Genomic DNA, 24,178 nt, shown 5'->3' with positions numbered 1-24,178 from the left:
TGGGGAATCCACCACAGACCGGCAAGTACTCAACCATTAAGGGCTGCTTGCTGCAGACTTACGGCCTGTCCGGGGAGGAGAGGGCCTGTAGGCTTCTTTCGCTACCAGGCCTCGGCGACTCTACCCCGACCCAGTTGATGAGCCGGATGCTTGCGCTCCTGGGCTCTGAACCGCAGTGCTTCTTGTTTCGGGCCCATTTCCTCAGCCTGCTTCCTCAGCAGGTACAGACTGCCCTCGCGGGGTCCCCGATCACGGACTGCGTACAACTGGCAGCCGCCGCGGACAAAGTCTTCACCGTCGCCCAACTCGGCTGTGCAGCCGCGAGGCTCCCCGACACCACCGAGCGCGCGCCGCCACGCCAGGCCGCAGAACTATGCTACTACCAGGCGCGTTTCGGCCAGCCCAATGCTGCAGAGCACCCTGCTCTTTTGATCAAACCAAGATGGCCACCCGGCCCAACGCGCCAGCCCCGCGCCGCCGTCTAGGCCCGCTCGACCGCACCCCCACCGCCACGATGGCCATCGACACCGCAGGTAAACTGCTGTACATAACCGACTCCCTTTCAGGGCGCAGATTCCTTTGCGACACCGGAGCCCAATGCAGCATAATTCCTGCCTCCCAGCTCGACATCCAGGCAGGCTGCAGCGGCCCACCCCTCGTGGCGGCAAATGGTGCAGCCATCGCTACTTTTGGAAAGCGACGGGCCGAGGTTTGTTTCAATGGCCAGCGATTTACGTGGGATTTCGTGACGGCCTCGGTGGCACATCCCTTGCTGGGCGCCGATTTTCTTTGCTCCCATGGACTCCTGGTCGACGTCTGCGACCGGCGCCTGATCGATGCAGCAACTTTCACTTCACTGGCCTGCCAGCAGAGCAACAGCCCGGCCCTCGTCAGGTCCTGCTCTGCCCCGGCGGATGACGACTACGCCCGCCTACTCACAGATTTCCCGAGGCTCACACAACCGACCTTCTCAGCCACGGCAGCCAAGCATGGTGTCGAGCACCACATTGCCACTACGGGACCACCAGTGTTCGCCCGAGCCAGACGCCTGGACCCAGCCAAGATGGCGGTGGCCAAGGAAGAATTCGCCACGATGGAGAAACTGGGCATCATCCGCCGCTCGAACAGCCCCTGGTCGTCCCCCCTCCACATTGTGCCCAAGCCGGGCAGTGGCTGGCGCCCCTGCGGCGACTACAGATGGCTCAACGACGCCACCACGCCCGATAGATACCCCATCCCGCACATCCAAGACTTCTCGGCACGCCTAGCAGGAAAGTCCGTCTTTTCCAAGGTCGACCTGATTCGCGGCTACCATCAGGTCCCCGTCCAACACGCAGACGTCCAGAAGACGGCGGTCATCACCCCTTTCGGACTGTTCGAGTTCCTGCGCATGCCCTTTGGGCTCAAGAACGCCGCACAGGCCTTCCAACGGCTCATGGATTCCATCCTACGGGACCTGAGCTTCCTGTTCGTCTATCTGGATGATACCCTCGTGGCCAGCACCAGCAAGGCCGAGCACATCGCGCATTTGCGCTCTCTTTTCCAGTGCCTCAGCCAACACAGGCTAATCGTCAACCCGGCCAAATGCCAGTTCGGAGCAGCCCAAATTGACTTTCTCGGCCACAGAATCTCGCCAAGGGGAGCCATTCCCCTACCTTCAAAGGTGCAGGTGGTGGCGGACTTTCCCCAGCCCACCTCGGTCAAGGCGCTGCAGGAATTTTTGGGGATGGTCAATTTCTATCACCGTTTCGTGCCCAAGGCCGCCTCACTCACGTGCCCCCTCTACAAAGCCACCAGGGGCAAAACGGGCAAAGAGCAACTCACCTGGTCCAGCGAGATGGCGACAGCCTTCCACCAGACCAAAAGCGCCTTGGCCAACGCCACACTACTGGCCCACCCCATCCCGGGCGCCAAGACCGCCCTCACCACAGACGCCTCGGATTACGCCGTCAGCGCTGTCCAGCAACAGTGGGTCGAAGGCGCGTGGCAGCCACTGGCATTTTTCAGCCGACAGCTGCGCAAGAACGAGCAGGCCTACAGCACGTTCGACAGAGAGCTCCTGGCCCTGTTCCTGGCAATCCGGCACTTCCGTTTCCTCCTGGAAGGCCGGCCATTCACCGCATTCATGGACCACAAGCCGCTCACTTTCGCCATGGCCAAAGTAACCGAACCCTGGTCCGCGCGCCAACAGCGCCAACTCAACTTCATCTCGGAGTTCACCACGGACATCCGCCACGTCGCCGGCAAGGACAATTTGGTGGCCGACTGCCTCTCAAGACCCTCGCTCCACGCAGTGCACCTGGGCATCGACTACGCCAGCATGGCGAGAGACCAGGCCGCCGACGCGGAGATCCAGGCCCTCAGGACGTTAACCACCAGCCTCACTCTGGCCGACATCCACTTCCACGCAGCCGGCACAACCCTCCTGTGCGACGTCTCAGTCCCCTCGCCTAGGCCGGTCGTCCCATCCGCCTGGCGCAAGCGAGTTTTTGACATCATCCACGGCCTCTCACATCCAGGGATGCGTGCGTCTCAGAAACTCATATCCGCCAATTTCGTCTGGCCTGGACTCCACAAGGATGTGAGAGACTGGACCAACACATGCGTGGCGTGTCAGCGCGCTAATGTCCAGCAGCACACCAAGGCGCCATTGGAGTGTTTCCCAGTGCCCGAGGGGCGTTTCGACCACGTCCACGTCAATCTGGTAGGCCCCTTGCCGCCGTCGCACGGTTTCACACACCTGCTCACGATCGTCGACCGCACCACCAGATGGCCCGAGGCGGTTCCCCTCGCCTCCACCACCATGACTGACGTCGCGCGAGCATTCGTCTCGACATGGGTGGCCCGGTTCGGCGTGCCGACCGACATATCCTCGGACAGAGGCCCCCAGTTCACCTCCCACTTGTGGAATGCCATCACCGCCGGCCTCGGCACCAAGTTGCACAGGACAACAGCCTACCACCCGCAGGCCAACGGGCTCTGCGAGCGCTTTTATCGTTCCTTGAAAGCCTCCCTCCGCGCCAGCCTGGCCAACACCAGCTGGATCAACAAACTACCCTGGGTCCTCCTGGGATTGCGCACCATGCCCAAAGAGGACCTCCGCGCCTCTGCGGCCGAGATGGTCTACGGCCAACCGCTCAGAGTACCAGGCGACTTCCTCCACCTGACAACGGAGCCGTGGTCGGCCGCCAGACAGCTTTCCCTGCACCAGGACGCGGCCCAGCAATTCCGTCCAGTGCCCACTTTGCAACACGGCCCGCAGCCGTCCTACGTGCCTCGGGACTTGCGACATGCGGAGTTCATCTTCGTGCGCCGGGACGCGCACAGAGGCCCACTGCAGGCACCATACACCGGCCCCTTCTCAGTATTGGAGACGGGGGACAAAGCTTTTCTTATCGACGTCAGCGGGAAGCCGGACCTTATTTCAGTAGACCGCCTCAAACCGGTGCACCTGGACCTCAGCTTCCCGTTTCGTCCGGCTCTTCCCCCACGGCGGGGCAGACCTCCCGCGTTGGCGGCGGCCCCACAAGAGGACCAAGACACGCCAGAACCTTCCTTCCCGGCCGCCGCCCCACCTTCGCCGGCAGCCCGTCCAGCCAGCCCACCGGCAGGCCAGCCGCCGAACCAACCGGCCGACCTCCCTGACAGCCCTCCTCACACGCCAGATGGCTGCTACAGCCGCTTGGTCAAACCTCCACAGAGACTGACTTTTACAGTTAACGAGGATTCTGGGGGGGCGTATGTGGCGTTGCCACATTGGGGAAACACTGTGTGGATGTAGATAAACCTGTATAATCCCCTTTTAACTGCTGTATTCCCCTCCACCTGCAAGACAGTTGCAAGCTGAGAGGAATAAGGCATGTTCAGACTTGCCTGCTGCTGAGAGAAGGAAAACCAATCAGGTTCCAGCAGGTGACCAATCCGTGAGTCATCACAGGTTCGCGGGCTTTACGAATTCAGTACTGTACTGTGAGAGTTGGAGTAAAGACCTATTTCTTGTAGCTCGCTGTGTTGCCTATTTCTTTACGCGGGAGACTGTAGTCTCCCACAGTATGATGATTTAGAGTCACAGTTTGTGCTTGTTGTACAGCATAGTAAGCGGCGGCGAGTGCGGGCAGGCATCCCGGCAGACCGACTTCTTGTTGGTATTATAATGCCCTGGTCAAGTAAGGACTTGATTACTGGTTCAATGCCTTGTTCTGCTGCTTGGGAGAGAGGATATTGTGCCTTTCTTGGGAGTGGGACTGCAGGATTGAGGGTAACCTTGTAGGGTTGTGCAGTTAACATCTTTCTGACCTCATTGGGGTGGCTAGACCATACTTGCTTGGGGATTTGACTCAGAAGTTTCTCTACTTCTGGCAGGAGCGGGAAGTTATGGATGTCCAACACCCTTGCCTCAAATTTGCCTTTGAACAGCAGGCTTGTCTGCAATTCCACCCCGTATCCCTGCTTTTCTTCATACTGGACCAAGGTACCCTGAGGCACTTGCCACTCTTTTTCTATTCCTAGTCCTCCCATTCTTTTAACCATTGGTCCCAAGTCCCTTGGTGCATGTCCTTGTGCCACCGCGAGGGTGCAATGTGGTTTACTGTCTTTTTCTTCAAGCAGGTCCCATGCTTCCATGGGCAAAAGAACAGCGGCGGTTATGCCTTCGGGACCAATTAAAATTTTCCGAATTTTCAGCAAATATCTGTGTTGCAGAACGGGCTTATAATATCTTTTGTGGTATTTGTGCATTCCTGTCTCATCATAAAAGGCTGTGCAGTGGGGCTCTGTATGCCAATGGCCCAAATGCAATTCTTTCTGCTATTCAGACACCAATCTAAGGACAAATTGAAGGGAGCCTATAATAGTTGACAATGTTTTGTTAAGACCATCTTCACAAATCTGCCATGCATATAGGACCGGGGACAAATTGATCTGTAGTGGGTGCATACCACATCTGTCTACGGGAACATGGACTTCAAGTCCTTTTTCAGAGCAAACAATCGTTGCCTTCATTTTGCATAATAAGTCTCTTCCTAATAAATTCACTGGTACTTCTTGAGACAGTAAAAAGGTATGTTGATTCCTGTAATTATCTACTTGCACATTGAGGGGTTCTGACCAAGTCATGGTCTGAGTAACTCCTGACAATCCTACGCAACTGGCACTACTGGCTGTACACGGAATTCCTTCTGCATATTGTTTTGTCAACACTGAATTGGTGGCTCCCGTATCTACCAGAAAAGGAATTTCTTTTCCCTCCATATTTATTATTAAGGTGGGCTCTTTTGTCATATTGGTTGAAACTGCAGGCAATCGTACTAGGGGTAATTGCTTTTGGGCAATCTGCGGGTCAGGTCCCAGGCATCATGTTGAATAGGGTAAATTTAAACTGTGTCCACTTTGATTCTGGGTAGCATTTTCTGCTCCCCACTGGTTGTGGACTGAAAAATTCGCTTGAGGGCAGGTGTGAGCCTGCGCTTGGGTAGAACCATTTCCCTGGGTAAATTCATTACCTTGTCCCCCATTTGTTGTAATTGCCAGTTTTGACTTTCTTTCTACCACTTCTCCCTGGGTCCCTTTCTAAGAGACACCCCTCGAGACACGTTATTCGGTCTAGATTAAATGTATCATCTGGTGGGAATGGCCTTTTCCCCTTTTTGGTCCATTTTACCCATTTGGGTAAGTCATCTATTGACTTACCACAATTCTGGAGCATGTAACAGGCAGGTGTGCCTTTTTCTGGAGTTTTACTTGCTCTGGCTCCCATTTTTATTGGTTGCGATCCCCTGATCACTTTTTACTCTTTACCAATTTAAGTGTTTCTAAGACCCAACCTCCCCTGTAGAATCCCGTTATGTTTTTCCAAGAGCTCACAGACAATAGTAGCACAATAATACAAAGCTAAAAAAAATTACAGAGATGACAAAAATTGCAAAAACCCAGAGGGGTATACAGATCAAAATTCTTATACTCTAACTAAACAAATAGCCAATTCTCGGTCTGCGTTATACGCCCCTACAGACTTAGTCGTTAACAGTAAAACTTATTACTTTAAAATCCTGTCTTTCAAGGATAAGTCCTATCTTTCAAGGACGAGCGTCCCTTTTTTTTACTTTTCCTCTATTTCAAGGATATCTCTCCCTTTCTTTCAAGGGTAATCGTTTCCTTCCTTCAAGAAACAGGGACCTCTACAGACGTCTCTTCTTACCTTCCTTTCAACAATCTACCCGGCCTGTTTTCAGGGTTCAGGTTTTCGAAATCTGTCTCCCTTTTCTGTCAAGCTGAAAGAGGAAGTGATAACAAAAATTTCCAACTCAACCCTGAAATGAGTCTTAACAGATCGCAGTACTCCCGCTGAGACAAACAGACTACACTACTGTACTTGTCCAAGGAGGAACCCCTTTGGTGACTAAGCGCCACTGATAACTGGCCAGTTAGGGTCCGTTCTTAGAGTCATCGTGTTTTTGTCCATTTACTCACCGGTAGGTAGTAAGCGATCTCGGTGGAACCTCCAAGTTTTACTGTCGAAATCTCGACTCCGAGTAAAACTCTAAAACACAAGCAGTACCGTCAGATTGTTAGTTTCATTTTTACTTGCACAAGGGGAGATCTGCCTGGACAAAGGCTAGGCCAACATCTCCACTGAACATCTGTGAATGCAGCATATTTATACACTCAAACAAGCAAGCGTTCCATAAATCACGTGTAATGGTATTGTATCATTTTAAACACATTAAGAGTTTGCATAAGGACAATCAAAAGGTCAGCAGGACAGAAATATCTCCAGACAAGGTTAGTTAATCATATATTCTGTCAGGAGGTTCTGTCTGAATCTTGTTACCAAAATGATTTACTTACTCATGCCTGATCATCTTGTTACCAAGATGATGAGCTTACTCAATAGTTTTGCTTCTTTGTCTAGCGACAATCATTAATAGTTTATCTTTTCTATAGCCTTATGCCTCCCTTGTGCTAGTGAGTCAATTATAGCTGTTATCACATCCTCAATGTGGGTGGGTATTATGAAAGATCTCTTGGTCCTGGACACATTGTGACACATTTACTTTTTCTTGCTTTAGCTACAACTTAAGCAAGTTTGTTCTTTTACTTGGCCATTTTATTCTACCCAGCATGCTAAGTATAATGTCAATTTCCACACTGAAAGGGTGGTGGAAGCAGATTCAAGAGTAACTTTCAAAAGGGAATTGGATACATATTTGAAAGGAAAACATTTACCGGGATATGGGGAAAGAGCAAGGGAGTGGAACTAATTGGATAGCTCTCCCAAAGAGCTGACACAAGCATGATGGGCCGAATGGCCACCTTTTGTGCTGTTTCATTCTAGGATTCTCTGATAACTAAAGCCTCTCATCCATGGTATAACCTCAGTGAATTTATTCTGCAGCCTCTCTGTGGCCCCGACATCCTTCCTGCTGTAAGATGCCCAAAACTTATTCTAACTGCAGCCGAACCGATGATTTTGTTTTCTACACCCCATTGATAAAAAACCTCGGTTATTTTTAAACCACTTTATAAACTTGCCCTCCAACTTTTAAAGATTTGTGTATCTGATCTCCCTGTAGATTTAAAAAATATTAACATAACATGGCTAAAATACATTGACATCAAATGTCTGATATAATGTGTATTATGGGAAAGAGAAGTTTAGTCTGAGTTAGAAACTCAAACAGGCGTTTCACTGCAGACAGGTCGCCATGGCAACACTGATAAGACATTCCATTCACTGAATCGACTGGTTGGAAACTGTAATCAGATCAGGGGAAAGAACAGAGTGTGTCTGTTATCAACCACAATATAAGCTTAAAGCAGAGTGAGTAATAGAATAGATATTATAATGTGTGATGTTTATACCTATGATTGTGAAACTATAAGAAATAACATCCCTGAAGGCAGCAGAACAGGTGGATAAGGTGGTTAAAAAGGCATATGGGATACTTATATTCTATGCCTCGGCTAATGAAGGCAAGAGCAGGGACGTTATGGTGGAGCTGTACAAAACGCTGGTTAGGCCACAGCTGGAATACTGTGTGCAGTTCTGGTCGCCACACTATAGGAAGGAAAGTGTGCAGAGGAGATTCACCAGGATGTTACCTGGGCTGGAGTCCTTCAGCTATGAAGAAAGACTGGACATAGAAACATAGAAGATAGGAGCAGGAGTAGGCCATTCGGCCCTTCAAGCCTGCTCCGCCATTCAACGAGATCCTGGCTGATCATCCAAACCCTAGCACCCGGTCCCTACACAGACAGCCATCCCACCCAAGCCCTATCCCCGTAACCCCACGTATTTAATCCCCCCTAACACTAAGGGCCAATTTTTATCATGGCCAATCAAGCTAACCCGCACATCTTTGGACTGTGGGAGGAAACCGGAGCACCCGGAGGAAACCCACGCAAACTCCACACAGTCACCCGAGGCCGGATTTGAACCCGGGTCCCTGGCGCTGTGAGGCAACAGTGCTAACAGGCTGGGGTTGTTTTCCTTGGTGCAGAGAAGGCTGAGGGGGGACCTGATTGAGGTGTACAAAATTATGAGGGGCATAGATAGGGTAGATAGAAAGGAGCTTTTTCCCTTAGTAGAGGGGTCAATACAAGGGGGCATAGATTCAAGGTAAGGGGCAGGAGGTTTAGAGGGGATTTGAGGAAGAACTTTTTCACCCAGAGGGTGGTTGGAATCTGGAACTCACTGCCTGAAAGGGTGGTAGAGGCAGGAACCCTCACAACATTCAAGAAGCATTTGGATGAGCACTTGAAATGCCATAGCATACAAGGCTACGGACCAAATGCTGGAAAATGGGATTAGATTAGGCAGGGCTTGATGGCCGGCGTGGACACGATGGGCCGAAGGGCCTCTTTCTGTGCTGTATAACTCTATGACGCTAACATAATTAACAGCAGGCGGGGTAGTTTAGTGATAATGAAAACATTACTGAAGAAAAGTAACTGCTGGGAAGAACTGTACAGGGCGTGGTGAGACCACAACTGGAGTACTGCGTACAGTTTTGCTCTCCTTATTTAAGGAACGATATACTTGCATTGGATGCAGTTCAGAGAAGCTTCACTAGGTTGATTCCTGGGGTGAAGGGGTTGTCTTATGAGAAAAGGTTGAGCAGGTTGGGCCGATACTCATTGGAGTTTAGAAGTATGAGAGCTGATCTTAAACATAGAACCTGGTTCTGGACTCCCCGGCCATCGGGAACATCCTTCCTGCATCTAGTCTGTCCCGTCCTGTTAGAATTTTATAAGTTTCAATGAGATCCCCAGGGGTCACAGTCTAAAGATAAGGGGTAAACCATTTAGGACAGAGATGAGGAGGAATTTCTTCACCCAAAGAGTGTGAACCTGTGGAATTCTCTACCACAGAAGGCAGTTGAGGCCAATTCATTAAATATATTCAAGAAGGAGTTAGATATATTTCTTAAGGCTAAAGGGATCAAGGGATATGGGGAGAAGGCAGGGACAGGGTACTGAATTTGGATGATCAGCCATGATCTCATTGAATGGCGGAGCAGGCTCGAGGGGCCGAATGGCCTACTCCTGCTCCTATGTTTCTATCCATTCTATCAGTTCAAAGTGCTGTACATTTGGTTCATTCCTTGGTCTGTGGCTCTGTCTCCAGACATATTTGAAGATACAGACTATGGCATATAGCATTTTGTGTTCTGGTTTTAGCCCATTAAAAATTGTAGCAGGGCTTGTCACTATCGGGTATTCCTTTGGGGTCACCTTATTTAGTGCCGTATAATCTATTGTCAGTCGATATGATGCATCTGGTTTCCTTACTGGCCATACCGGGAATTAGTTTCGGATAGTTTCTCGTAAGATTCCCTGTTTGGTTAATTCCAACACTGTGTCCGGTACTGCTGCTTTGTCTTCCTCCTTTAAAGGATATTGTTTATGTGGGCGATGCATTGGTCCCGGTATTTTTACCGGGGGGGTTTGGACTAATCCACAATCTTGTTTATGTGTTGCCCACACCCCAATATACTCTCTGCATGGGATCGCCCATAGTCCCTTCTTATCCCATTCCGGGTCTATAATCTTAATTGCTCCTACCCGATCTGTTTTGTTTCCCGGGGCCGTTTGTTTGTTCAACTTATGATCCGGTGGCCAGATCACTTTATTCACTTTAGGGTCGATTAAAGCTCCTACTTCCTGCAGTAAGTCTATCCCTAGGATTGTTCCTTCAGTATTCTCGCATACCCACAAATGTGTAGGTATTATTATACATCCAATTTCTAATAGAATTGTTTCACTCTTATAAGCATTAAGTCTTCTTCCACCTATTCCCGCCACATTAATTGAAAGTTTAGTTCGGGGTAAGGGTAAATCTGTCAGGGAGATTGAGGCTCCTGTGTCTATTAACATTTTGCACTGCCGGCCCCCTACCAATGTGTTAACAAACATCCTTGGATCCTCCTCACCATTCTCCCCGAGGGCCGCTACCTTTCATTTAATATTCAACAACTTCATCATGTCTCTCATTTGCCTCATAGTGCATACATCGCCTTCTTCCCCGTCTCTGAATCAGACCCATATCACCTCTCACCTCGGGTATTTGTCCAGTTACTATATTCCCTATACTCCCTCTGGTATTGCCTCTCTCTATCCTCCTGCTCTCCTTTCTCTTCCCTCATCCATCTTTACAAGTTCCCCTTCCCCCCATTTCCTCCGGGCTGTCCTCTTCGGGGACCCCCCTTTTGTCTCGGCCCCTGGCCTTCTCTCCCTCCTCCTTTATTCCAACAGTCCGCTTTCTTATGTCCTGGCTTGTTACAATTGTGGCAGGTTGGTCTTGGATCCGATGCTGGTCATACATCCCCTCCCTGCTTCTGTTTGCATTCTTTAGCAAAATGTCCCTCTCCACTGCAAGCATAGCAGCTTGCTATCCTTACTGCTTCCTCCTGTCCTTCCAACTCTTCGGCTGCAGCTATCTTAGCCTTTTGCATGTTATCTACTTCGGTCGCCCACCTAATTAAATCATCATAGGTGTTCATTTTAATGATTCCTAATCGTATAGCTGCTTGATGTGCGGGACCTAATCTGGCCTTAAATGATTGTAGAAAACACTGATTATCCCTTGTGGGGTTAATAATGCTGGAGCATCTCACGAATCTTCCCCATTTCCGTTTGCTATAGTCTACAGCAGATTCTCCCTTGTCTTGAGTTATATTGGTTATAGCGGCCCAATCTACTGGAGCTTGCCCCATCACTCCCTCCACTGCAAGTTTAAAGGGGTCATAGTCAATTTGCGACTGGTTGTGTGTAATAGTCAACATTCAACACCAGGTTCTTTAAAATTCTGACCTAACTGTTCCCAGTGATCGTTCGGAATTTTTGCTCGCACTAACTGATCCACATCTTTATTGTGCAGATTGTGACTTATTCTTAATTCCCTCATTTTTTGCCAAAACGGGTAGTTATTTTTTCGTACCTGTAATTGGGGTAATTTATCCACCAACATTTGTCTCTCTAAGGGTTTAAAAGGTTGATACGTAGTTCGAATTACTTGGGGCCTTTGCGGAATCGCTGGAACTGCCGGAACTGCCGCTCATTGTCCGCCAGGCCCTGCTGGGACCGCTGGAACTGCCGGGACTGCGGGTGTTCCGGGGGTTACTTCAGTCTTTATTGGGGCCGCTTTCACTTCGCGGTGTGCCGGATTGTAAGGGGGTGAGAGATTATTTTCTTTTGGCCAGGGCGGTGGTTCCGGCCAGTCCCTCTCTCCAGTGTATTTTGCCGTTTCCTTTTCTAACCCACCCCCGTCTATATTACCATCTCCTGATAATTTTGGGTATACGGGCGTACTGCTGGAGTTGGCTGCCGCCACCGGGTGCCCCTTCCCTCTTTGTTTGGGAATTGTTACTTCTTTCTCTTCCCTTTCTTCCTCTTCCTTCTGTTTCAACTCCTTACTTTGTTTCTGGTAACAAGCTAAGATTACCATTCCCCCTTTTCCCTCTTTTATCTTTGGTTTGTCCCCTCCACCAAGCCCTTTGGCTCTCTGCACTGTCTTTGGGATCCCAGCCTTTCTTTTTCATAGTTTCAATGAGTTTCTGATTTTTGTCCGCTAAATAGCGGGTGATGGAGTCGGGATCTCCCCAAGGGGATGGTCCCTCCTCCTTTATGTTTGAGCCTTTCTTTGACATTCTAGGTTTCTACCTTCCGTGGGTAGTTTCCCTTCTGTCCGTCCTAAGAATTCTTATTTTTACTTCGCGCGTATTTATAGGGTTTTGCCGCCTATCCAGCTTAGAGGATTTTGCCACCTTCCTGGCTAACTGGACCGCACCCCTTTCTCGAGTCTGTCTCTTTTTTAGTTCTTTTAATCACAGCCTTATCCGATCTCACAGTATGTTCTGAGCTTTCTAATTTATGGGTGGTAATTTAAAATGTACTCACCCTCTCTAGCTCAACGTTCCCGTGGACCGGCAAGGATCTGTGATCCTGCCGACTACGCCAATTGATGTAAGCCAAAGGCAGACCAAGTGATATACAAGGTCGACGCTTAGTTGGGTACAGATGACAGACTTCGAGTGATGGTTCAAAATGATCCTTTAATTTTCACTGGCCTGGGGAGAACCTTCTGAGACCCTTCTCAAATTCGACTCCACCGATACCCTAGCAACATTCACAATTATACACAAAAATCATACCCCTGCCCTAGAGGCGGGTGCAAAGCTATCAACGTCTGAATGGCAAATATAAAGCATGACATTAATCACATTTCTGTTATCAGTTGGTTCCGGGACCTTCTGTGACTGCGGCCTTGGCTTAGTCAACAACCGCCCTTTGTCTCTGGCCAGGTGATTTGTTCAGTAACATGTTTTCTTAAGATAACAGTTCCTGTTTTCATAACAAGCTCAAGTTACTTTGAATGCATCCTTAACAAGGTCCTATGTCTAACACTTAATGATATTAATTATAAATTTTAATTACTTCATATCTTATTAACCGTAGAATTGTCATAAGCCTCCTTTTTCTGTCTTATTTTAACCTCTATATCTTTAGCCATCCAGGGAGCTCTAGCTTTGGATGCCCTTCCTTTCCCCCTCCTGGCAATGTGTCTACTCTGTACACAAACCATCTCCTCTTTGAAGCCCTCCCATTGTTCAATTACTGTTTAGCCTACCAACTTTTGATTCCAATCCACCTGGGCCCGATCCCTTTTCAACTCACTGAAGTTAGCCCTCCGCCAGTTAAATAGTTTTACACTTTCCTTTTCCATAACTATTTTTAACCTGACGATGTTCTGATCACTGTTCCCCAAATGCTCCCTCACTGAAACATGCTCCATTTGCCCCACTTTATTCCCCAGGACTAGATCCAGCTCTGCTTCCTTCCTCGTTGGGCTGGAAACAGTGTTGAAGAAAATTCTCTTGTTCGCATTTCAGGAATTCCTCCCCCTCTTTGCCCTTTAGACTGTTGCTATCCCAGACTATATTAGGATAATTGAAGTCCTCCATTATCACTACTCTGTAGTTCGTGTATCTTTCTGTAATTTGCCTGAAAATTTACTCCTCTAACTCCTTCCCATTATTTGGTGGCCTATAGTATACACCCTGTAGTGTAATAGCTCCTCTATTGTTCCTTAATTCAAACCAAATAGATTCTGTCTTTCACTCTCTCAACTACATCATCCCTCTCCAGTGCTATAATAGTTTCATTGATCAGTATTGCCACCTCCTTTTTTTTCCCTTCCTTCTCTTTTCTGAATACCTTGTAGCCAGAAATATTAAGTTCCCAATCCTCCCCTTCTTTGAGCCAGGTCTCTGTTCTTCCCACTATTTCAGTGTCTCATGCGGTGACTTGTGCCTGTGGCTCACCAACCTTATTTCCCATGCTCCGTGCATTTACGCACATGCACTCCAAACCCATCTCAGACTGCTTCGCATATGTTCCCCCCCCCCCGTCTGATCCTTCCCATTTCTGAACTATTCTTTAATCTAGTGCTATTTGCCTCTCCATGTCCTCTGTGCACCTTGTTTCTCCTCTCTAATATTTCATCCTGGAGCCCACCCCCTGCCAAATTAGTTTAAACTCTCCCCCACAGCGCCAGTTAACCTTTCCGTGAGGACATTGGTCCCAGCTCTGCTGAGGGTCAACCCAGGTCCCTCCTGCCCCAGAACTGGTTCCAATGCCCCAGGAATCTGAAGTCCTCCTTCCTGCTTCATTTCTCCAACCACGTGTTAACCTGTCTTATCCTACTATTCCTATACTCACTAGTGCATGGCACTGGGAGTAATCCAGAGGTTGCTACCTTTGAGGTCCTGCTCTTTAATTCCCTCCTGAGTTCCTGAAACACTGACTGCAGGACCGCAACCCATTTCTTTCCTGTGTCATTGGTTCCCATATGGACCATGACTCTGAACTGTTCAACCCCCCCCCCCACCCTCAAAATGTTCTCACATCCGGGGTTGCAGAAATGCCTGTCTATCTCCCTGACTATCGAATCCCCTGTGAACACTGCATTTCTACACTTTGCTGTGCCCCCCCTGTGCAGTCATTTGGCCCACAGTGCAGTGGATGCGCTCCAGACTGCATTCCCCCGAGGTGTTGTCACCCTCACCAGTAGTCAGCACTGAAAACCAGTTTGAGAGTGCCACACTCCCAGAGGATTCCTGCACTGTCTGCCTCTTCCTACCCTGCCGGACGGCCACCCAGTTACAATTCCCATGAACTCTCCGTAGCTGTGGAGTGACCAGCTCCTGCAACGTGCACTCCAGGAAATTGTCAGCCTCCCGTCTGCCCTGCAGTGGCTCCAGCCACTCCTTAAGCTCAGAAACCCTGAGCTCAAGTTCCAGCCACTGGAAACACTTCCTGCACCCGCGGTTATCCGGGACACGTGAAGAGTTCCCACACAGCACAGGAATTGCAGCAATCGGTCCCATCATTTCGCTTAAAGGTCTATCTACTTAAGCTACAGATATGATGTTAGGTTAGTATCCCCTTATCCCTACCATTCAATCAGTGACTGGCCCTTTGCCAGGCCCGCTGACTGTGGCCCCTCTCCCAGATTCCAGCCCCAGCTCTGTGCTGACTGTGACCCCTCTCCCAGATTCCAGCCCCAGCTCTGTGCTGACTGTGGCCCCTCTCCCAGATTCCAGCCCCAGCTCTGTGCTGACTGTGGCCCCTCTCCCAGATTCCAGCCCCAGCTCTGTGCTGACTGTGGCCCCTCTCCCAGATTCCAGCCCCAGCTCTGTGCTGACTGTGGCCCCTCTCCCAGATTCCAGCCCCAGCTCTGTGCTGACTGCAGCCCCTCTCCCAGATTCCAGCCCCACCTCTGTGCTGACTGCGGCCCCTCTCCCAGATTCCAGCCCCAGCTCTGTGCTGACTGTGGCCCCTCTCCCAGATTCCAGCCCCAGCTCTGTGCTGACTGCAGCCCCTCTCCCAGATTCCAGCCCCACCTCTGTGCTGACTGCGGCCCCTCTCCCAGATTCCAGCCCCAGCTCTGTGCTGACTGAGGCCCCTCTCCCAGATTCCAGCCCCAGCTCTGTGCTGACTGAGGCCCCTCTCCCAGATTCCAGCCCCAGCTCTGTGCTGACTGAGGCCCCTCTCCCAGATTCCAGCCCCAGCTCTGTGCTGACTGTGGCCCCTCTCCCAGATTCCAGCCCCAGCTCTGTGCTGACTGAGGCCCCTCTCCCAGATTCCAGCCCCAGCTCTGTGCTGACTGAGGCCCCTCTCCCAGATTCCAGCCCCAGCTCTGTGCTGACTGAGGCCCCTCTCCCAGATTCCAGCCCCAGCTCTGTGCTGACTGAGGCCCCTCTCCCAGATTCCAGCCCCAGCTCTGTGCTGACTGTGGCCCCTCTCCCAGATTCCAGCCCCAGCTCTGTGCTGACTGAGCTGCTCTCACCTGGGGACAGCGCGTCACAATCGGCCCCAGTGCACCTGAGCTGGTCACCAGGCCCCGCCCCGCCCCCTTGCTGCGTCGCCATTGCTTGGAGGACCCGCCGCCCGCTCGGTCCTCCAGCCCCGCCCTGCTCTTCCTATTGGTCCGCGCTCCCGTCAGTCAGGCCGTGCAAGGGATCACGTGCTCCAGTTCACTCCACCCCCCCCCAGGTGATCGGCGCGGTTGAATCCGCTCCATTCGGTGTCCGTGGAGCTCCCGCCCGACTCCCGGGTTTGTATTTTACTTTATTCTCTCTCCGCCCCCTGTACCGTCTCCCTGGCCAACCGCCAGCTCACTCGGTGCAACAAACTCACTTTCCGTCAGTGACTCAGCCTCAACGGCCGCGCGTTCGCCTGACCCAGGAGCCCCCGCGCAGTTGCCCCGGGGACCGGAGCCCAGCGCGCAGGCGCAGCAGCGGCCGGATTGTCGGCTTGAGTTCTGCCTCCTGAGCATGCGCGGCGCCCAGCCGGTGACATCATCAGAACAAAGGACCTGGAGCGGGAGTGGGCATCGAGCCCTGAAGCCTGCTTCCCAATCAATGGGATCAGGGCTGATCATCCTCATCTCCACTTTCCTGCACTGTTCCCATATAGAAACATAGAAGATAGGAGCAGGAGTGGGCCATTCGGGCCCTCGAGCCTGCTCCCCATTCAATGGGATCAGGGCTGATCATCCTCATCTCCACTTTCCTGCACTGTGTGGAAATGTAAATAAAATGGCCAACTAACTGACGAACAAAATGGTTTCGCATAAGGAATGAATTGCATAAGGTAGCAATAGATGTTTTTAGTTTAGGAAAGGGAGCAAAAAGGAACTTCAGCTTCGCAAAATCCAAGCATAGCCGAACTGGCAGTTTGCAAACTCAATAAGAAGAGGGACACCTGCTCGTTGACCTGTGGTTTAGTATTAAGGAACAATAAAGGTCACGAGGGCTTGACTGCTAGATAGAAGATTGAATCACGGCAGGATATGGTTAACTAGCTATTGTACGGCATCCAATCACTATTCGGCACCTCAAAGGGATTCGCTGCGGTAAGACAAGACCGAAACTTGGGATCCAGATGGTTAGACTAGTAGGGATAAGAAGCGGAACGGAAAGAATAGGCTTTGTTTAATGTAAGTTGTTTTTAAAGAAATTAGTGTTGCTAAACCAATGATGTAATATCCATGTGATTATCAGGAACTTGTTTACACCAATGTATAAATATACTAGCTGGAGTGCCCGGCGGTGCCGAGGCTTTTTCGAGGGCATGTTGTGGGAACAGAGAGAGAGCGCGACTGTGGGGGGGGGGGAGGAGAGAGCGCGACTGTGGGGGGGGGGGAGGAGAGCGCGCGACTGGGGGGGAAGAGAGCGCGCGACTAGGGGGGGAAGAGAGCGCGCGACTAGGGGGGGAAAGAGAGCGCGCGACTGGGGGGGGAAGAGAGCGCGCGACGGGGGGAAGAGAGCGCGCGACTGGGGGGGGAAGAGAGCGCGCGACTGGGGGGGGAAGAGAGCGCGCGACTGGGGGGGGAAGAGAGTGCGCGATGGGGGGGGAAGAGAGCGCGCGACTGGGGGGGGGGAAGAGAGCGCGCGACGAGGGGGGGAAAGAGAGCGCGCGACTGGGGGGGGAAGAGAGCGCGCGACTGGGGGGGGAAGAGAGCGCGCGATGGGGGGGGAAGAGAGCGCGCGACTGGGGGGGAAGAGAGCGCGCGACTAGGGGGGGAAAGAGAGCGCGCGACTGGGGGGGGAAGAGAGCGCGCGATGGGGGAAGAGAGCGCGCGACTGGGGGGGGAAGAGAGCGCGCGACTAGGGGGGGAAAGAGAGCGCGCGACTGGGGGGGAAAGAGAGCGCGCGACTGGGGGGGAAGAGAGCGCGCGACTGGGGGGGAAAGATAGCGCGCGACTGCGGGGGGAAGAGAGCGCGCGACTGGGGGGGGAAGAGAGCGCGCGACGGGGGGGAAGAGAGCGCGCGACTGGGGGGGGGAAGAGAGCGCGCGACGGGGGGGAAGAGGGCGCGCGACTGGGGGGGGAAGAGAGCGCGCGATGGGGGGAAGAGAGCGCGCGATGGGGGGGAAGAGAGCGCGCGATGGGGGGGAAGAGAGCGCGCGACTGGGGGGGGGAAGAGAGCGCGCGATGGGGGGGAAGAGAGCACGCGACTGGGGGGGAAGAGAGCGCGCGACTGGGGGGGGAAGAGAGCGCGCGATGGGGGGGGAAGAGAGCGCGCGATGGGGGGGAAGAGAGCGCGCGACTGGGGTGGGAAGAGAGCGCGTGACGGGGGGGGAAGAGAGCGCGTGACTGGGGGGGGGAAGAGAGCGCGCGACTGGGGGGGGAAGAGAGCGCGCGATGGGGGGGAAGAGAGCGCGCGATGGGGGGGAAGAGAGCGCGCGACTGGGGGGGGGAAGAGAGCGCGCGACTGGGGGGGGAAGAGAGCGCGCGATGGGGGAAGAGAGCGCGCGACTGGGGGGGAAGAGAGCGCGTGACGGGGGGAAGAGAGCGCGCGACGGGGGGGAAGAGAGCGCGCGACGGGGGGGAAGAGAGCGCGCGACGGGGGGGGAAAGAGAGCGCGCGACGGGGGGGGAAGAGAGCGCGCGACGGGGGGGAAGAGAGCGAGCGACTGGGGGGGAAGAGAGCGCGCGACTGGGGGGGAAGAGAGCGCGCGACTGGGGGGGAAGAGAGCGCGCGACTGGGGGGGAAGAGAGCGCGCGACTGGGGGGGGAAGAGAGCGCGCGATGGGGGGAAGAGAGCGCGCGACTGGGGGGGAAGAGAGCGCGTGACGGGGGGAAGAGAGCGCGCGACGGGGGGGAAGAGAGCGCGCGACGGGGGGGAAGAGAGCGCGCGACGGGGGGGGAAAGAGAGCGCGCGACGGGGGGGGAAGAGAGCGCGCGACGGGGGGGAAGAGAGCGAGCGACTGGGGGGGAAGAGAGCGCGCGACTGGGGGGGAAGAGAGCGCGCGACTGGGGGGAAGAGAGCGCGCGATTAGGGGGGGAAAGAGAGCGCGCGACTGGGGGGGGAAGAGAGCGCGCGACTGGGGGGGAAGAGAGCGCGCGACTGGGGGGGGAAGAGAGCGCGCGACTGGGGGGGAAGAGAGCGCGCGACTGGGGGGGAAGAGAGCGCGCGACTGGGGGGGAAGAGAGCGCGCGACTGGGGGGGAAGAGAGCGCGCGACTGCGGGGGAAGAGAGCGCGCGAGTGGGGGGGAAGAGAGCGCGCGAGTGGGGGGGAAGAGAGCGCGCGAGTGGGGGGGAAGAGAGCGCGCGAGTGGGGGGGAAGAGAGCGCGCGAGTGGGGGGGAAGAGAGCGCGCGAGTGGGGGGGAAGAGAGCGCGCGACTGGGGGGGAAGAGAGCGCGCGACTGGGGGGGAAGAGAGCGCGCGACTGGGGGGAAGAGAGCGCGCGACTGGGGGGGAAGAGAGCGCGCGACTGGGGGGAAGAGAGCGCGCGACGGGGGGAAGAGAGCGCGCGACTGGGGGGAAGAGAGCGCGCGACTGGGGGGGAAGAGAGCGCGCGACTGGGGGGGAAGAGAGCGCGCGACTGGGGGGAAGAGAGCGCGCGACTGGGGGGGAAGAGAGCGCGCGACTGGGGGGGAAGAGAGCGCGCGACTGGGGGGGAAGAGAGCGCGCGACGGGGGGAAGAGAGCGCGCGACTGGGGGGGAAGAGAGCGCGCGACTGGGGGGGAAGAGAGCGCGCGACTGGGGGGGAAGAGAGCGCGCGACTGGGGGGGAAGAGAGCGCGCGACTGGGGGGGAAGAGAGCGCGCGACTGGGGGGGAAGAGAGCGCGCGACTGGGGGGGAAGAGAGCGCGCGACTGGGGGGGAAGAGAGCGCGCGACTGGGGGGAAGAGAGCGCGCGACTGGGGGGGGAAGAGAGCGCGCGACTGGGGAGAAGAGAGCGCGCGACTGGGGGGGAAGAGAGCGCGCGACTGGGGGGGAAGAGAGCGCGCGACTGGGGGGGAAGAGAGCGCGCGACTGGGGGGGAAGAGAGCGCGCGGCTTGGGGGGAAGAGAGCACGCGACTGGGGGGGAAGAGAGCACGCGACTGGGGGGGAAGAGAGCGCGCGAGTGGGGTGGAAGAGAGCGCGCGAGTGGGGGGGAAGAGAGCGCGCGAGTGGGGGAAGAGAGAGAGCGCGACTGGGGGAAGAGAGAGAGCGCGACTGGGGGAAGAGAGAGCGACTGGGGGAAGAGAGAGAGCGACTGGGGGGAAGAGAGAGAGCGACTGGGGGAAGGGAGGGGGGAAAGGGGAGGGGGGAAAGGGGGGAGGGGGGAGGGGGAAAGGGGAGGGGGGAAAGGGGAGGGGGAAGGGGGAGGGGAAAGGGGGAGGGAAGGGGGAAAAGGGGAGGGGAGGGGGGAAAAGGGGAGGGGGAGGGGGGAAAAGGGGAGGGGGAGGGGGGAAGGGGAGGGGGAGAAGGGGGAGGGGGGAAGAGGGAGAAAGGGGAGGGGGAGAAAGGGGAGGGGGAGAAAGGGGAGGGGGGAAAGGGGAGGGGGAGAAAGGGGAGGGGGGAAAGGGGAGGGGGAAAGGGGAGGGGGAGAAAGGGGAGGGGGGAAAGGGGAGGGGGAAAGGGAATGGGGAGGAAGGGGAGGAAGGGAGGGAATGGGGAGGAGGGAAAGGGGAGGGGCGGAAGGGGAGGGGGGAAAGAGGAGGGGGAGAAAGGGGAGGGAGGGGGGGAGAAAGGGGAGGGAGGGTGGAAGGGGGGAATGGGGAGGGGGGAAAGGGGGGAATGGGGAGGAGGGAAAGGGGGGGGAGGAGGGAAAGGGGAGGAGGGAAAGGGGTGGGGGGGAAGGGGGAAAGGGGAGGGGGGAATGGGGAGGGGGGAAGAGGAGGGGGGAAGAGGAGGGGGGAAAGAGGAGGGGGAGAAAGGGAAGGGGGGAATGAGGAGGGGGAGAAAGGGGAGGGGGGGAAGGGGCGAATGGGGAGGAGGGAAATGGGAGGGGGGGTAAAGGGGGGAAATGGGAGGGGGGAGAGGAGGGGGGGAAAGGAGAGAGGGGGGAAACTAAAAGATTCAAGACGCTATACAGGCCTACATACCCGAGTGGTCACTACCGGTATTACAGTACTCAGGGGCTCTTAAAGGTACATACACTACAATTCCTCCCATTTTAGATAATTAGTACATAACATTTTAAGTAATCATTAATTAACATGTTTACAAGAACAATAATCTACACATTTGCTGCAGTTAATCAATTATAAGTCAGTCTCTCTGGAGGCTTCCTGACTCGGTCCGGATAACGCCTCGGTGGTGTAGTAGTTTTCGGTGGTGTAGTAGGTTCTTTTGGCAAGGTCGATTCGGCTTGAATGCCAGTGTCGGGTTCATCTGGTTCCAGTATCACCGGATCGGAGGTAGATACTATGGGTATCTCTGCTTCATCATTAGGCGTATGGAGTTGTGGTGTAGGTTGTCCCTTTTCGGATGACTCTATGATCTGGTCAGCATGGCGCCTTATTATGCTTTCTCCAATGTCCACAGTATACATCAGCGGTCCTAGTCGTGTGTAAATAGTTCCAGGCTGCCATTTCTCGGTACAGTAGTCCCGGGCCAAAACTTGTTGACCTATCTGGAAGGTTCTAGTTGGCCTTTCATTCACGCCTTGAAATAGCCGGTTCTCTACGTCCCTTCTGATGTTTGGCTTGATCAAATCCAGCCGGCATCTTAATCTTCTATTGAAAAACATCATGGTGGGAGTTTGGTTTGTAACCACATGTGTTGCATTCCTGTACGCAAACAAGAAGTTATCTACCTTATGTTGTAGATTTATGTCTTCATTACCCATGGCCTTTATGGCCTTCTTGAAGGTCTGGACAAACCTTTCAGCTAATCCATTGGTGGCGGGATGGTATGGGGCGGACGTGTAGTGCTTAACCCCATTGTTTTTTAAGATCTTCCTGAATTCTTCGGACACATTGTGGTCCATTATCAGATTGTTCAGGCAGCCCATTCCTGGCAAATATGGTCCTTAATACTGTGATGGTTTTTTCCGTGGTGGTGGAGGACATCTTTATTACCTCCGGCCACTTGGAGTGTGCATCCACCGCGATTAAGAACATTGAGTCCATAAATGGACCAGCAAAGTCGATATATACCCTTTGCCATGGAGATGAGGGCCACTCCCATGGATGTAGAGGGGCTTGTGGTGGGGCGTTTTGGACCTTCTGGCATCCTAGACAGCTCTTGGTCATTTCTTCGATGTCTCCATCGATACCTGGCCACCACACAAACGCTCTGGCTAGGTTCTTCATTTTCACTCCACCCAGATGCCCCTCGTGAAGCTCCTTTAGCACTTTATCCTGGAGTTTGGGTGGAATCACCACTCTGGATCCACACATCAAGGTTCCTCGGCACACTGACAGCTGTTCTCTTCTTTGCGAGAATGCTGGCAACAGTAGTTCGCCATGTGCTGGCCATCCCTTCACCGTTAAATCGTAGACTCGTGAAAGAGTCGGGTCATTTCTCGTTTCCTTTTCAATGGTAGAATTTGTTACTGGTAGACATTCCTCTATGGTTGAGTGGAACATCTCCACTGGGTCCACTGTACGAGCCATCAGGGAATCTATGCGATAATACTGCTCCTACGCCGTAAGGGGATGCATCGCACGCCAGTCTGATTGGCAGTGATGGGTTGTAATGAGCCAACACTTCCTTGGACGTGATCAAGCCTTTGCATTTATGGAAGGCACGTTTACAGTCTTCGCTCCATTTCCAAATTACTCCCGTTTGTAGAAGTGCGTTAAGAGGGTGCAGAACAGTTGACAAGTTCGGTAAAAATTTATGATAGTAATTTATCAATCCCAGGAACGACCTTAATTGTGAGACATTTTCAGGTGCTGGGGCTTTTATGACTGCTTCAATTTTTTCAGGTGACTTATGCAACCCTTCTTCGTTAATTATATGGCCACAATATGATATTTGTTTCTGGAAAAATTCACACTTGGGGCGATTTGCTCGTAGGCCCCGTTCTCTTAGCCTAGTGAGCACCTGCTCCAAATTGGCAAGGTGCTCGTTGTCGTTTTCTCCTGTTACAAGGATGTCGTCTAGGTAGCATTGAGTCCCCGGAATCCCTTGCAGGACTTGCTCCATAGCTCTTTGCCAGATAGCTGGAGCTGATGCTACTCCGAAAACCAGTCGATTGTACTGGTACAGGCCTTTGTGTGTGTTTATCGTGAGATACTTTTTAGAGGCCTCCTCAACTTCGATCTGTAGATATGCCTGTGCCAAGTCAATTTTGGTGAAACGTTTCCCTCCGGATAGTGAGGCGAAAATATCTTCTATCCTCGGAAGAGGATACTGTACCGTGTGAAGGACCGGGTTTACAATCACCTTGAAGTCCCCACAGATGCTAATTTTTCTCTGTTCTTCAGATTTATCATTATTCAACATTTTCTTCATGACCGGGACGATGGGTGTTGCCCACTCGCTCCAATCTACCTTGGATAACACGCCTGCCTTTTCCAAATTCTCCAGCTCTGCCTCGACTGCTGGACGAATTGCATATGGCACTTGGGAATTGCCGCATCTTCCACTTTTATTGAGGCGGTGACGCCTTTCAAGGTTCCTAGTTCCTGTTGAAACACTTCTTTGGCGTTGGCCAAGATGTCTTTTAATCGTTCAGGTATGATGTCATCATCATTTTTTTTTCTTACTGGTCACCGTCAGTGCCTGAATGGAGTGCCAGTCTAAACGTATCTTCCTGATCCATTCACGTCCCAACAGCGGTGGACCACCATCTTGCAGAACGTATAAATACAACTTCTGTATTTCCTTGCCGTTGTATCCAACAGGCACCCTTATTTTCCCTCTGGGGTATACTTTCTGCCCCGTATATGTCTTCAAGATAATGGATGTGTCTTTCAAAGGTATATGCGGAAATAGCCACTTGTAATCCCGTCGACTTATGACGGTCAGAGCTGATCCTGTATCTAGCTCCATTTTAACTGGGGACCCCGCTGTCGTGAGGGTAACCCAAATGGTCTGGTAATCTTCTTTGGCAATTACATTATGTAATTTGAGACAGCTTAGTCTCTTGTTTCCGGAGTCGCTATCGCTCTTCTGGTCTTCGGAGCTACTGTCCGTCATCATTTGTACCTTTCTGTACTTTTCCTTATTGGTTTTTTTTCTGTCAGTGGATTTGTTGTTTCCAGATCGGCATACACGTGCAATGTGTCCCATCTTTCCGCATTGCCTGCATGCTTTGTCCTTGAACCAGAAGTCCCTCTGGTCATGGGTGGATCTGCCGCAGCGATAACATCTTTCGAAACTCCGTGTCATTTCATGGGTGCCGAAGTCCTGTGGCTTTTGCTGTATCTCTGCAGCTCCTCTTGCTGCTGCTT

General features: G+C 53.2%; 1 protein-coding gene across 5 annotated transcripts in view; it reads right to left on the bottom strand.

Annotated features, from left to right (window-relative positions):
• Positions 1-24,178, bottom strand: part of LOC147118870 (uncharacterized) — a 72,107-nt gene that overhangs the window by 3,917 nt on the left and 44,012 nt on the right. Inside the window, exons 1-3 of one of the 5 annotated variants that reach the window (XR_015077964.1) lie at positions 15,848-16,191; positions 6,469-6,538; positions 6,197-6,269 (exon numbers count right to left, since the gene is read on the bottom strand). The gene's annotated coding sequence lies outside the window, so the exon portion shown is untranslated. The other 4 variants (XR_015077961.1, XR_015077960.1, XR_015077963.1 and 1 more) reach the window with 4 other exon arrangements.

This window comes from Somniosus microcephalus, chromosome 4, assembly GCF_052327205.1.
Source record: "Somniosus microcephalus isolate GS21.2 chromosome 4, FLI_Smic_1.0, whole genome shotgun sequence".
Lineage (NCBI taxonomy): Eukaryota > Metazoa > Chordata > Chondrichthyes > Squaliformes > Somniosidae > Somniosus > Somniosus microcephalus.
The sequence above is the reverse complement of the archived record's forward strand: the minus strand, read 5'-3'. Positions and strand labels throughout refer to the sequence as shown.